The 13,219-nt window shown below is 45.7% G+C and overlaps 1 long non-coding RNA gene across 1 annotated transcript in view; it reads left to right on the forward strand.

Annotated features, from left to right (window-relative positions):
* Positions 1-13,219, forward strand: part of LOC137528507 (uncharacterized) — a 58,873-nt gene that overhangs the window by 5,666 nt on the left and 39,988 nt on the right. Inside the window, exon 2 of the long non-coding RNA XR_011023417.1 lies at positions 2,074-2,182. This is a non-coding gene — a long non-coding RNA (uncharacterized lncRNA). The remainder of the gene's footprint in view (positions 1-2,073; positions 2,183-13,219) is intronic.

Genomic DNA, 13,219 nt, shown 5'->3' on the forward strand with positions numbered 1-13,219 from the left:
TTTTTGGGGACTCAGTTAATTTTCATGGCAAAGGCCTATGCAATTCATCTGCACACTCTTCATAACATTCTAGCGTATATGCAAATTGCTATTATAAAAACTTTAGCACCAACTTTTCTCATTTCTAATATTTTTGACAGTCTTAAAACTTTTGGCCAGGACTGTAGTGAACTCCACAGGACCAGTAAAAAGTAGCTTACTATATCAGAATTGGTCATACATTATGTATTTATACAGACACAATTGCTGGGACCTGAGGACTGAGTTTACCATATCCAGAGGTTTACTATAACGAGATTCTACTGTACTATATATCTATGCTTTGTGTAATACTGTTGTATTTGAACACATCGATTGCAGCCATGAACCTTGATCCAGTCGTAGCTTTCATTTACAATGATTCCTGGTCATACAAAAAATGCAAGCTCTACTGAATAGCATGGCACTGTATTACTACTGCTCAGCTCCACCCTGAACTAAACATGGCCTATAAACCTGAGCAATGTGCTGACAAACTATTGATCTCCTCCCTTCCTGCTACTCAGTAGAAGCTCTTCAGTAAGAGAGATAAATCTTAAAACGTTAAAATAATTCAGTAGCAAAGATCCACTGGTAAGGCTAAGAAGCAGCAGGTCCGTAACATGTAATTCACCGGATACTGCTCCATAAAGGATTAGATTGCAGCCTGTGGTGTAATTTGGTCATGTTAACGCGGACCTGAACTCAGAACTTTCTCTCATCTGTAAAAGATAAGCAGCAGCATAATATCCTTGAAAGAAAAACATTTGTTACAGCTGATACACATCCTGCAGTGTGTCTACTTCTTGCTTTTATGGTAGCAGACAGGTTTAACATCCTGCCGAGGCAGCCAGCTGACACTGCTGAGAGATCAAATTACAGTCATGATTACTCACAGATGAATGGGGAATTATACCGGCTAAACTTTCTAAATAAATTTCTATATGTTTTCCCTCTGTCCTGTGCAAGAGTTCAGGTTCACTTTAAAGAGAACCTGGGGCGACGCTCAGGTTCAAAAACACAAGTACCTAAGGAGATGGAAGCCTCTGCATCCTAGTGAGGTTTCCATTACTGTCGTCCACCACTGCCCGGCTGATCTGGGCTGCACCCCCTTTCTGGCAGAAGCATGGCAGCGCCTGCACAGTACCACAAACCACTTCTGCACATGCGGCTCTGGCTTACTGCAGAGGCGTGGCTGTACTCAGGCAGGTGCTGTATGGCTGCACTTGTGCTTGAACAGGAGCGTGGCCCCGATCAGATTACCAACAAGCCCTTGTCTGTAACCTTTGGAAGGTCCGTGCTTGGCCAGAGCTGTGGAGTCAGAGCAATTTTGGGTACCTGGAGTCAGTGGTTTCATAAACTGTGGAGTCCGAGACGGAAGTTGGATGACTTTTGTAGCAAATCCACAGCCCTGGTAAGAGTCGAGGAATCTGAGTCAGAGTAACTTTAGGTACCTAGAGTCGGAGTTGGTTTCATAAACCTTTGAGTCGGAGTTGGAGTCAGATGATTTTTCTTTTACCGACTTGACAGCCCTGCGCTCAGCAATGGGGGATCAGGGACAGGGAGGGAAGCCTCGTTGGGATCCACATGCGTCCCTTTTCTTAGGTATGTGATTTGGGTACACTTTCAGGCCCCTTTTACACTTGCATTGCCAGTGTGCGTTGTGTTGCCGTGTTTTACCGCAGGGTAACGCAACCGCAATGCAAGTATATGGGGCCTTGCACCCGTATCACGTTGCAGCGGAAGCTTCTGAATCGCCACAGAGCCGGCGCAAATTCTGCAGCGCGTTACCGTATAACTTCTGCAGCGACACAGCGGTGGTGGGAGTCATTGGAGTCAAAGGGCGAAGGAGGAATTTAATCGACCGGAGCTGGGTGCATTGCGATGCGCGGTGCGGTGGTAATCCCAGTGGCGTACTTTCTGCCCAGCAGGTCATGTGTTTGTCATTTTTGCGTTGCGGTGGGATGTGGTAGGAGCATTGCTTCACCACCGTAACACAAATTAGCGTAAATCCGGCCTCAAGGTTGAAATTTAACCTTCTAATTATTCTTTCAGAATCCAAACTGACCCAGAATGCCTGGAGCGACTTGGAGAAATTCTGCAGCTCTCTAACCAAGAGTAACAAGAATGTGTATGTGTGCACCGGTCCTCTCTTCTTACCCAAGTAAGTCACTTGTGTAGCTAACTGGTTAACCTGCTTAGCGGTAATCACGAGTACAGCTCCGGGGTGGAAAAAACATGCCAGGAGCAGTAACCCCGAGCTGAACTCGTGGCAGCCGTCAGAGGTCTATGCAGAGCAATTCGCACAGCGGTCGTTACCAGGGCTTCGGAGTCGGGGCAATTTTGGGTGTCTGGCGTTGGAGTCGGGGAAAAAATACTCTGACTCCTAATGAATTTAAACTGTAATTAGAAAATATGATAATGTTCTTTCTCAGATAATAGTCATAACTAATTTACAGTGGCTTGCAAAAGTATTTGGCCCCCTTGAAGTTTTCCATTATCATATTACTGCCTCAAACATGAATCAATTTTATTGGAATTCCACGTGAAAGACCAATACAAAGTAGTGAACATGTGAGAAGTGGAACGAAAATCATACATGATTCCAAACGTTTTTTTACAAATCCATAACTGCAAAGTGGGGTGTGTGTAATTATGCAGCCCCCTTTGGACTGAGTGCAGTCAGTTGCCCATAGACATTGCCTGATGAGTGCTAATGACTAAATAGAGTGCACATGTGTGTAATCTAATGTCACTACAAATACAGCTACTCTGTGACGGCCTCAGAGGTTGTCTGAGAATATTGGGAGCAACACCATGAAGTCCAAAGAACACACCAGACAGGTCTGGGATAAAGTTGTTTTGAAATCTTTTTGTAGCCTAAGTCTGCTTTAAATTTCTCAAGCCTTGAACATCCCACGGACCACTGTTCAAGCGATCATTCAGAAATGGAAGGAGTTTGGCACAACTGTAAACCTACCAAGACAAGGCCGCCCACCTAAACTCACAGGCCGAGCAAGGAGACCACTGATCAGAAATGCAGTCAAGAGGCCCATGGTGACTCTGGACGAACTGCAGAGATCTACAGCTGAGGTAGGGGAATCTGTCCATAGGACAACTATTAGTCGTGCACTGCACAAAGTTGGCCTTTATGAAAGAGTGGCAAGAAGAAAGCCATTGTTAACAGAAAAGCATAAGAAGTCTCATTTGCAGTTTGACACAAGCCATGTGGGGGACACAGCAAACATGTGGTTGAAGGTGCTCTGGTCAGATGAGACCAAAATTGAACTTTTTGTCCAAAATGCAAAACGCTATGTGTGGCGGAAAACTAACACTGCACATCACTCTGAACACATCATCCCCACTGTCAAATATGGTGGTGGCAGCATCATGCTCTGGGGGTGCTTCTCTTCAGCAGGGACAGGGAAGCTGGTCAGAGTTGATAGGAAGATGGATGGAGCCAAATACAGGGCAATCTTGGAGTCTGCAAAAGACTTGAGACTGGGGCAGAGGTTCACCTTCCAGCAGGACAACATCCCTAAACCTAAAGCCAGGGCAACAATGGAATGGTTTAAAACAAAACATATCTGTGTGTTAGAATGGCCCAGTCAAAGTCCAGATCTAAATCCAATCGAGAATCTGTGGCAAGATCTGAAAACTGCTGTTCACAAACGCTGTCCATCTAATCTGACTTAGCTGGAGCTGTTTTGCAAAGAAGAATGGGCAGTCTTTAGATGTGCAAAGCTGGTAGAGACATACCCTAAAAGACCGGCAGCTGTAATTGCAGCAAAAGGTGGTTCTACAAAGTATTGACTCGGGGCTGAATAATTATGCACACCCCACTTTGCAGTTATTGATTTGTAAAAAAATGTTTGAAGTCATGTATGATTTTCATTCCACTTCTCACGTGTACACCACTTTGTATTGGTCTTACACATGGAATTCCAATAAAATTGATTCATGTTTGTGGCAGTAATGTGACAATGTGGAAACCGGCAAAGGGGCCGAATACTTTTGCAAGCCACTGTATACATACAGTAATAGCTCTGCTTAGTCCACAAAAATGAAATAAACCAATCAAAATTAGCTACTTGAGCTGCTTCAATAAAGCAGTCCCCGAATTTTTAAAGTCAGATATACACATCTGATTGTGACTGTATATATGATGTGTACACAGGAATCTCTTATATATACGAAATAACATCTATGCTGTAAGTATATAAAGCCTGATGTGTAGCTGTGTCACTAATAGGTGGTCAATGAGATGGAAATAATTCTGCGTTGATGCTGATTTATGCAAATGTATGCACTCTCATTGCTCATGAAATCAAATACTTTGATATGATAAAATTTTATTTTGGTGACTACGAATTAAATGGTACCTGAGAAGGATGAAAAGAAGTTTTACACATACCTGGGGCTTCTTCCAGCCCCCTTCAGGCTAATCAGTCCTTCGCTGTCCACCTCCACCACCTGGATCTTCTGCTAGAAGTCCTGATAATTCAGCCAGTCAGCGCAGTCCGGCCGCGTGCCGCTTCCACAGACAGGAGCGTTTTGCACCTGCGCAATAGTGCTGCGCAGGTGTAGTACGCTCCCGGTGGAGGAGTTTGTGCATGCGCACTACGCCAGACTGGCTCAAGTATCTGGACTCATAGCAGAAGATCCAGGTGGCGGAGGAGGACAGCAAGGGACTGATTAGCCTGAAGGGGGCTGGAGGAAGCCCCAGGTATGTATAAAACTTTAATTTCATCTCTCACGTTTACTTTGTTACACAGTAGTGCTATACTCTACATATGCACTCCCCACAGAGCTACAGGGAATCCACTGAGAATGTTGTGCACATTGAACACAGAGGTGTTGTCTATCACCCATAAACCTGGTTCAGATTGTAAAGAAGGAAGAATCCCCTCATTCCCCTGCATTCCTCATGCACAGAGTACCTGCACAACACTCTTACATGTACCCACAGTTACATTGCCTAAGGCCTGTTAGATGTTCTTTATTCTGGTCTGTACCTTTTACAAATACTCTTCAGTGTTCTCCCCAGAAATTTTTTCCAGCCGGGTGGCACGAAAAAGTAGCCGGGTGGCGTTCGAGGGGGGGAAGCAAGGCCAGTGCAACTATGCTTACAGAATAAAAGGAGGGTGAGGAGGCAAGCCGATGTACCTGCTAAGTACACACAATGCAATTTTCTGACAGATTTACTGTCTGACAATTTCCAACAAGTCCGATCTGGTTTCCGATTTTCTGTTCACTGCTATAGGAAATGGTGCGAAAATCAGATTGGACATGTTAGGAATAATCGACCCGACAGTAAATCTGTCAGATAAGTGCATTGAGTGTACCTAGCATCAGGGAGAGGTGGTTTCAGACTAAGGTTCTCAGGTCACTTTTTAAGCCAACCTGAGCTCAGAACTTCCTCTCTGCTCTAAAAGATACACAACAGCATAATTTAGCAAGCAACCTTAAAGGACTTACGAGGCCTGATTTTTAAAAAATAAACAAAAAAAGTTAGATACCTGTATGTTTTTGTAAGGCACGGAGGACGCCGTCCGCGCCCTCCGTGCCGTTCCGCCGGGTCCCCGCTGCTGAATATCCCCCCGACCGCACGGCCCGGGTCGGGCTCTCCAGCCTTCACCAAGATGGCTGCCGGAGCTGGCCGCGGCTGCGCAGTCCGCATAGCCGCGAGTGCGGCTGCGCAGCTCTAAGGCCAACCCCCCGATCCACGTAACAGAAAGTAGACACTGCAGATTTATTACAGGATTTGTATCAGCTGTAACAAAGAAATGCTTTTCTTTTAAAGGACTTACGAGGCCTGATTTTTAAAAACTAAACAAAAAAAGTTAGATACCTGTGTGTTTTTGTAAGGCACAGAGGACGCCCCCCCCCCCCCCCCCCCCCGACAAAGTAAAGACAATAAACATGCTGTGCTCAGAATAGGCACCACTTCTGTTTTCCGAGCCTCCCCCAGCTGGATTAGACCAGCAGCTGCAGGTGGTTACCTGCAGTCTGGGGGAGGAAGCCGATAATTAATTAGTAGCTCTGTGCTGTCCAGGACTGCTGGACCCACGTGGCTCTCATCTCTGTAACCCCTGGGAGCTGCTTGCCCAGGGTTGTGTGGGTGTAATTGCTTAGCTGCCTCTCCATTGACGAGAGAGGCACGGCCATAACAGATCCTACTTCTCATTGGAGGGCAGGAGGGAGAATCGGAGCAGGAGCCCCGCCCCTTACAAGCCACCCAGCCAATCCCTGCCTCACCAGAAAGCTCGAGGTGACAGGCAGAGGAGCGCTCCTGCAGAGTACAGCCTCAGCTTTAGCTATGACAGTTGGCGCTGATTGAAAGAAGGAAACGGAGCGCTGCTCTGTGCATAATGAGGTTTTACAGCGCAGGCTTTTAGAAGCAGGCAAGCACATAATAGGCGGGCAGGGTTTCAAATCAGCCAGGCGGCCCGCCCACTTAATTGGCCCTGGGGAGAACACTGCTCTTACCAAGGACTAGTTTTAGTCTATGACTAAAGGGAATAAATATGGCAGTCTCCATATCCTTCTCACTTCAGTTGTCTTTTAAAATGACTAAGCATTGGCAGTTGAGACGAATTTCATGTTACATTCTTTCAATCAACAAGATTGTAATATGCAAATTGGAGGAGTCGGTGGAATCCTAAACTGAGTCGGTGGATTTTTGTACCGTCTCCACAGCCCTGGTTATCACTCACCTCCCGGGGGATCCTGACATCAGCCGCCATTCTTCTTCCTCTCTCCCGAGGCTCTGCTTCCCCCTGGTGAGATGATGATCGCCGTCTGTCGTCATGACAGCCGCAATCTCACTATAGGGTTACAGGGCCACTTGGAGGACGTAGGGAGAACTGCAGTGCTGTATCCCAGGGAGGTGAGTGCTGAGTTGCTGCAGATCTCATTAGCAGCATGATTTTTTTCCCCATGTTTTAGGGTCTGAAAGGGTGCAAAAAAATTGTACCGCTTTTAGATCTTAAAATCCGGAAAGAATCATACCAACAAGGGGGTTAGTATATGTTCTCCAATGAGGACATCAGACTTTATAAGATCCCCGCAAGTCACGTAACTGTAGCAACACAATCCACTTAAAGCACACCTGAACTGAGGGATATGGAGGCTGACATATTTATTTCCTTCTAAACAATGCAGATTGCCTGGCTGTCTTTCTAATCCTTTACCTCTAATACTTGTAGCCTTGGCCTCTGAACAAGCATCCAGATCAGGGGTTTCTGACTGAAGTCTTACTGGATTAGCCACATGCTTGTTTCAGGTGTAGACCAGAAAGATGAGCAGTACTGCCAGGCAACTGACAACTAAAAAGAAATAGATATGGCAGCTAAGGCTGCACGATTTCTCGGCTTTAAACCGAAACAGCGGTTACTGTGAAGACTATCTGGGGATCGTCAGTATCCGCCGGTTTTCGGTTTTTAGTGCCCGCGCTTGCTTGCATGGCCATGGTCCGCCTACCGCTGCGCCGAACCACAGAAGCAGTGCATATGATAGATGTTAATGAGCCGGGGGGAGGAGAGTCCAGTCCAGAGCGGCACACGGCTTTTCCAATCGCTGGATAGCAATGGAATGATGGAGGCGGTAGGCGGAGCTGTACGCTCTGTATAGCTCCGCCTACCGCTGCCATCATACCATCGCTATCCAGCGATTGGAGAAGCTGTGTGCCGCTCTGGACTGGACTCGACTCTCCTCCCCCTCCCCCTTCCCTTACACAGCATGGGGGGTTGGAGAGCCTCTTTCACAGTCACCCCAGCTTTTAAAAATGAAGCCACCATACTGAAGGCAGTGCACAGCCATTACAAACCAGGATATAATTACAAGTAAAAAATAGAACTGTTACTAAAAAGCATGAAAGTCTTTGGGCATTGAAAACAGTGGAGGAAGGAGATGATGTCCACAATAACCAGACAGCTGCTATTTAGATAGACTTTTTTTTTTTTCCCCCTCTTTTTTTTTTTTTTTTTTTTTTTGCTATAGACTTCTGAAAGTCTCGCACAACCCCAGCCCCCCCCCCTCTGCCCGGCTCACTAGCAAATATGCACTGCTTCTGCCAGTGGATCCGCCCCCTGGCACTGACCCCGCCCCCCGCTAAAGCTTGTTTTGAAAAGAAATCGTAAATCGGAATCACAATTTCTGAGAGAAAAATTGCTATTTCGATTGTTACCCAAAATCGTGCAGCCCTAATGGCAGCCTCCATATCCTTCTCAGTTCAGGTGTCCTTTAACTGGTGGGTGGTTGCAACTGAATTGACTGCCACAACCAGTCACTGGGGAGGTGCTGGTATGGTTAAGATGGCAGTAAAGCTGTTACAGTATCGTTGAAAAATCATATCGCACTAACTTTTAGCTAACCGATTCTAGTGGCTTTTGACAGCCTTCAGAATTTCCTAGATTTTGCATATGAACAAGGGGATGATGCCCCTATGGAGTATACAGTGGCTTGCAAAAGTATTCGGCTCCCTTGAAGTTTTCCACATTTTGTCACGTTACTGCCACAAACATGAATCAATTTTATTGGGATTCCACGTGAAAGACCAATACAAAGTGGTGTACATGTGAGAAGTGGAATGAAAATCATACATGATTCCAAACATTTTTTACAAATAACTGCACAATGGGGCGAGCGTAATTTTTCAGCCCCCTAAGTCAATACTTTGTAGAACCACCTTTTGCTGCAATTACAGCTGCCAGTCTTTTAGGGTATGTCTCTACCAGCTTTGCACATCTAGAGATTGAAATCCTTGCCCATTCTTCTTTGCAAAACAGCTCCAGCTCAGTCAGATTAGATGGACAGCGTTTGTGAACAGCCGTTTTTAAGATCTTGCCACAGATTCTCGATAGGATTTAGATCTGGACTTTGACTGGGCCATTCTAATACATGGATATGTTTTGTTTTAAACCATTCCATTGTTGCCCTAGCTTTGTTTAGGGTTGTTGTCCTGCTGGAAGGTGAACCTCTGCCCCAGTCTCAAGTCTTTTGCAGACTCCAAGAGGTTTGCTTCCAAGATTGCCCTGTATTTAGCTCCATCCATCTTCCCATCAACTCTGACCAGTTTCCCTGTCCCTGCTGAAGAGAAGAACCCCCTGAGCATGATACTGCCACCACCATATTTGACAGTGGGGATGGTGTGTTCAGAGTGATGTGCAGTGTTAGTTTTCCGCCACACATAGCGTTTTGTATTTTGGCCAAAAAGTTCAGTTTTGGTCTCATCCGACCAGAGCACCTTCTTCCACATGTTTGCTGTGTCCCCCACATGGCTTGTGGCAAACTGCAAACTGGACTTCTTAGGCTTTTCTCTTTTAACAATGGCTTTCTTCTTGCCTCTCTTCCATAAAGGCAAATTTTGTGCAGTGCACGACTAATAGTTGTCCTATGGACAGATTCCCACACCGGAGCTGTAGATCTCTGCAGTTCGTCCATAGTCACCATAAGCCTCTTGATTGCATTTCTGATCAGCGCTCTCCTTGTTCGGCCTGTGAGTTTAGGTGGACGGCCTTGTCTTGGTAGGTTTACAGTTGTGCCATACTCCTTCCATTTCTGAATGATTGCTTGAACAGTGCTACGTGGGATGTTCAAGGCTTTGGAAATCTTTTTGTAGCCTAAGCCTGCTTTAAATTTCTCAACTTTATCCATGACCTATTGATGTGTTCTTTAGACTTCATGGTGTTGTTGCTCCCAATATTCTCTTAGACAACCTCTGAGGCCCTCAAAGAGCAGCTGTATTTGTACTGACATTAGATTACACACAGGTGCACTCTATTTAGTAATTGGTACTCATCAGGCAATGTCTATGGGCAACTGACTGTACTCAGACCAAAGGGGGCTGAATAATTACACACACCCCACTTTGCAGTTATTTATTTGTAAAAAAAAAAAAAAGTTTGGAATCGTGTATGATTTTCGCTCCACTTCTCACGTGTACACCACTTTGTATTGGTCTTTCATGTGGAATTCCAATACAATTGATTTGTTTGTGGCAGTAATTTGACAAAATGTGGAAAACTTCAAGGGGGCCGAATACTTTTGCAAGCCACTGTATATCAACAAAGGCTGGCACATCCCATGCGATACTTTATTGTACATGTAAAAGCTCAAAGCCAACATTTCTAGACCACGTAGGGTCCCTTTATCAAAGCAATATGTGCTCAAGGCACTAATCTGTGTGCCGAACACTGAATATTGCTGCTTTGTTAGCATGTCGGGTAGACACCTCTGAGCACTCTCACCAAGTAATGTGCATTGAGCGAGCGTGCCGTGCCTTGAGAACATATTGTCCTGATAGGGTTTCTTTTATTTCTACACAGTGTCATCAGTAGCCAGGTTGAGTAGTGTGTTAAACGCCATTGGGATATTCTAAAGGACTCTATCAAGGAATTTAATCGTGCCCCCCCCCCCCCCAATGTTTTGCTATAAAAGTTCACCCTCTCTTAGCAGTAAGTTGGTACATTCTGACAGAAGAAAATGTAATTAACCAAATGTGGCACATTTCCATGTCTTCGGTGTCACATTTGTAGTAGTCTTATTAAGGGTAGTGTTTTTACCATCCCACTAGTGGTAAATGTTATAACATACATGATAGATATGTGTGATTGTAGTTGGGTGGTTAATATGTTGAAATGCCCTCATGGCAAATGCTATTTTGGTCAGACTACCCAACTACCCAGAGGCTTAAAGGGGTTCTTTCACGAATGAGGAAACAAAAACAAAGTGGTTTATGCATAAACTATTAAAAATTCTTCTAAAATAGTGTGAAAAGTTTTTCAAAAAAAAGATTGGTTTCATCAATACAACATGTAATACAGTGACTGATGACGGCTGGGAGGCTAATCCATTTGTTAGTAGTGTTTTTGTTTTTTTTACATTCACAAATAACTGCTTCCTAGTTTTCCTTTGTGTAATCTAGGGCTGTGATGACTTGTTGTTGAATTGCAGTAACCACTGTTAAAATAACGGCTCAATTGCTCTGTAGTTTCTTCATTTACTTCCTCACAGAGAGAGGACTCGTGCCCCCCCCCCCCCTTGCAGTCAGACTTCGGGGCAGCTCCTCCATGAGCACATCACTTGTTTACCTGTTGCCTGGCAACCAGACTCTAGCATCTGTGCAGAGTACTTCCTCCTATCCTCTGCACTGCAAGCCAGTAATCTGTTTATCCCTGCTGTGAGAAGCTGTATAAAATAAGTTTTAAAACGAGTGACTCCAGCATCTCTGCAGGAGTTACTTGTTATCAAAGGTGTTCTTATTTTGTTTTAGCTGACAAAACTATGAGTTCATTGTTACACAGTGAGCCATACCATCTGTTATTTAGCTGCAAGGAAAAGCAGCTAGAAAAAGTTTTATTCTCTGGAATTGGTAGTGATCTGACAACGTTCATTTTATGTCAATCTTTGTTTTTAAAAGTTTATGTACATTGCTATAAAGTTTTGAATGTATGGCTCATATATATCTAACATCACATTTCACACCCCTATGATATACTTACCCGGGACTTCCTCCAGCACCTTGAAGCCGACATGTCCCACGCTGCATCTCCAATCACAGCTACCAGCCCGGGGTCTTTGCCGTGTGCAGAGGCTGAACGTGAGGTCATCCTTACTGCGCCTGTGTTAAGCGCCGCTGTCAATCAAATCCACACTGTCCATTAAATCCATGCTGTCTACAGCGTACTGCGCAGGCACAGAACTACTGCGCCTGCGCAGTACGCTGTGGATAATGTGGACTTGACAGCGGCGCTTAACACAGGCGCAGGAGAGGAGGTTGGACTCATCACACGGCGTGGGCCATGGGCTGGCAGTGGAGGCTGTGTTCGGAGGCTGCGCAGGGGTCTCGGGAGGAGTTCCTTATGCGGCGGGTAGCAGCGCGGCGGTGATCGTGCCCCACACACAGCTAGCAAAGTGCTAGCTGCGTGTTTTAAAAAAATTGTGTAAATCGGCCCGGCAGGGCCTGAGCGGTGACCTCCAGCGGTCATGGACTAGCTGAGCTCGTCCATACCGCCAAGGAGGTTATAGGGTCTTCCAACACGTGTCCAAATAGGTTTGAATCAGTGCTGTGGAGTTGGGGCAATTTTGGGTGCCTGGAGTCGGGAAATAATGCTCCGACTCCTAATTAATTTAAACTGTAATCAAAATAGAAAATATGATAAAATGTTCTATTTCTCAGATAATAGTCATCATAAATTTATACATACAGTAATAGCTGTGCTTAGTTCACAAAAATAAAATAAACCAATCAAAATTAGTTACTTGTGCTGCTTCAATAAAGCAGTCCCCGTATTTTTAAAGTCAGACGTACACATCTGATTGTGACTGTATATATCAGGGGTAGGGAACCTTGGCTCTCCAGCTGTTAAGGAACTACAAGTCCCACAATGCATTGCAGGATTCTGACAGCCACAGTCATGATTAATAAAGGCAAATGCATGCTGGGATTTGTAGTTTTATCACAGCTGGAGAGCCAAAGTTCCCTACCCCTGGTATATATGATGTGTACACAGGAATTGCATATATATGTTACGGCCAGAACCCGAAGTTTGGCCACTTCTAGTTCTGGCCGGCCACTTCGGGTTCTGGCCGGCCAATGCGCGAACTGGCCGCTGCGCTGCGGCCAATGTGAGGAATGGAATGAATCCTGTAACATTCATGTATATTCTGGCCCCAGCGCAGCGGCCAAACCTATCGCAACTTAGTTATTTTAATGAAATTAAGCCGGCGGCTTTTTCTCTGCCTCTTTCTCTCTCCTCCCCCCCCCGCCTCTCTCTCCTTCTCTTATTATTGGCAGCACTACGTGTCCCCCTCCAGAGTCGTTCGTCGCACCAGGGAAGCCTGCCGTTCCTGCAGAGCGGGGTGCTGGCAGAAGCGATGTCTGCAGCCTCCCCGCTCTGCTCTCCCTGGCGCGACGAACGACTCTGAAGGGGGGACACGAGTGCTGCCCATAATAAGAGAAGGAGAGAGAGGCGGGGAGAGGAAGGAGAGAGAGAGAGGCAGAGAAAAAGCCGGCGGCTTCATCTGTTTCATTGCCGCCGGCTTAATTTCATTAAAATAACTAGGTTGCGATACATTTGGCCGCTGCGCTGCGGTCAGAAGATACATGAATGTTACAGGATTCATTCCATTCCTCACATTGGCCGCAGCGCAGCGGCCAGTTCGCGCATTGGCCGGCCAGAACCCGAAGTGGCCGGCC

The sequence above is a fragment of the Hyperolius riggenbachi genome, chromosome 8 (genome assembly GCF_040937935.1).
Source record: "Hyperolius riggenbachi isolate aHypRig1 chromosome 8, aHypRig1.pri, whole genome shotgun sequence".
NCBI lineage: Eukaryota > Metazoa > Chordata > Amphibia > Anura > Hyperoliidae > Hyperolius > Hyperolius riggenbachi.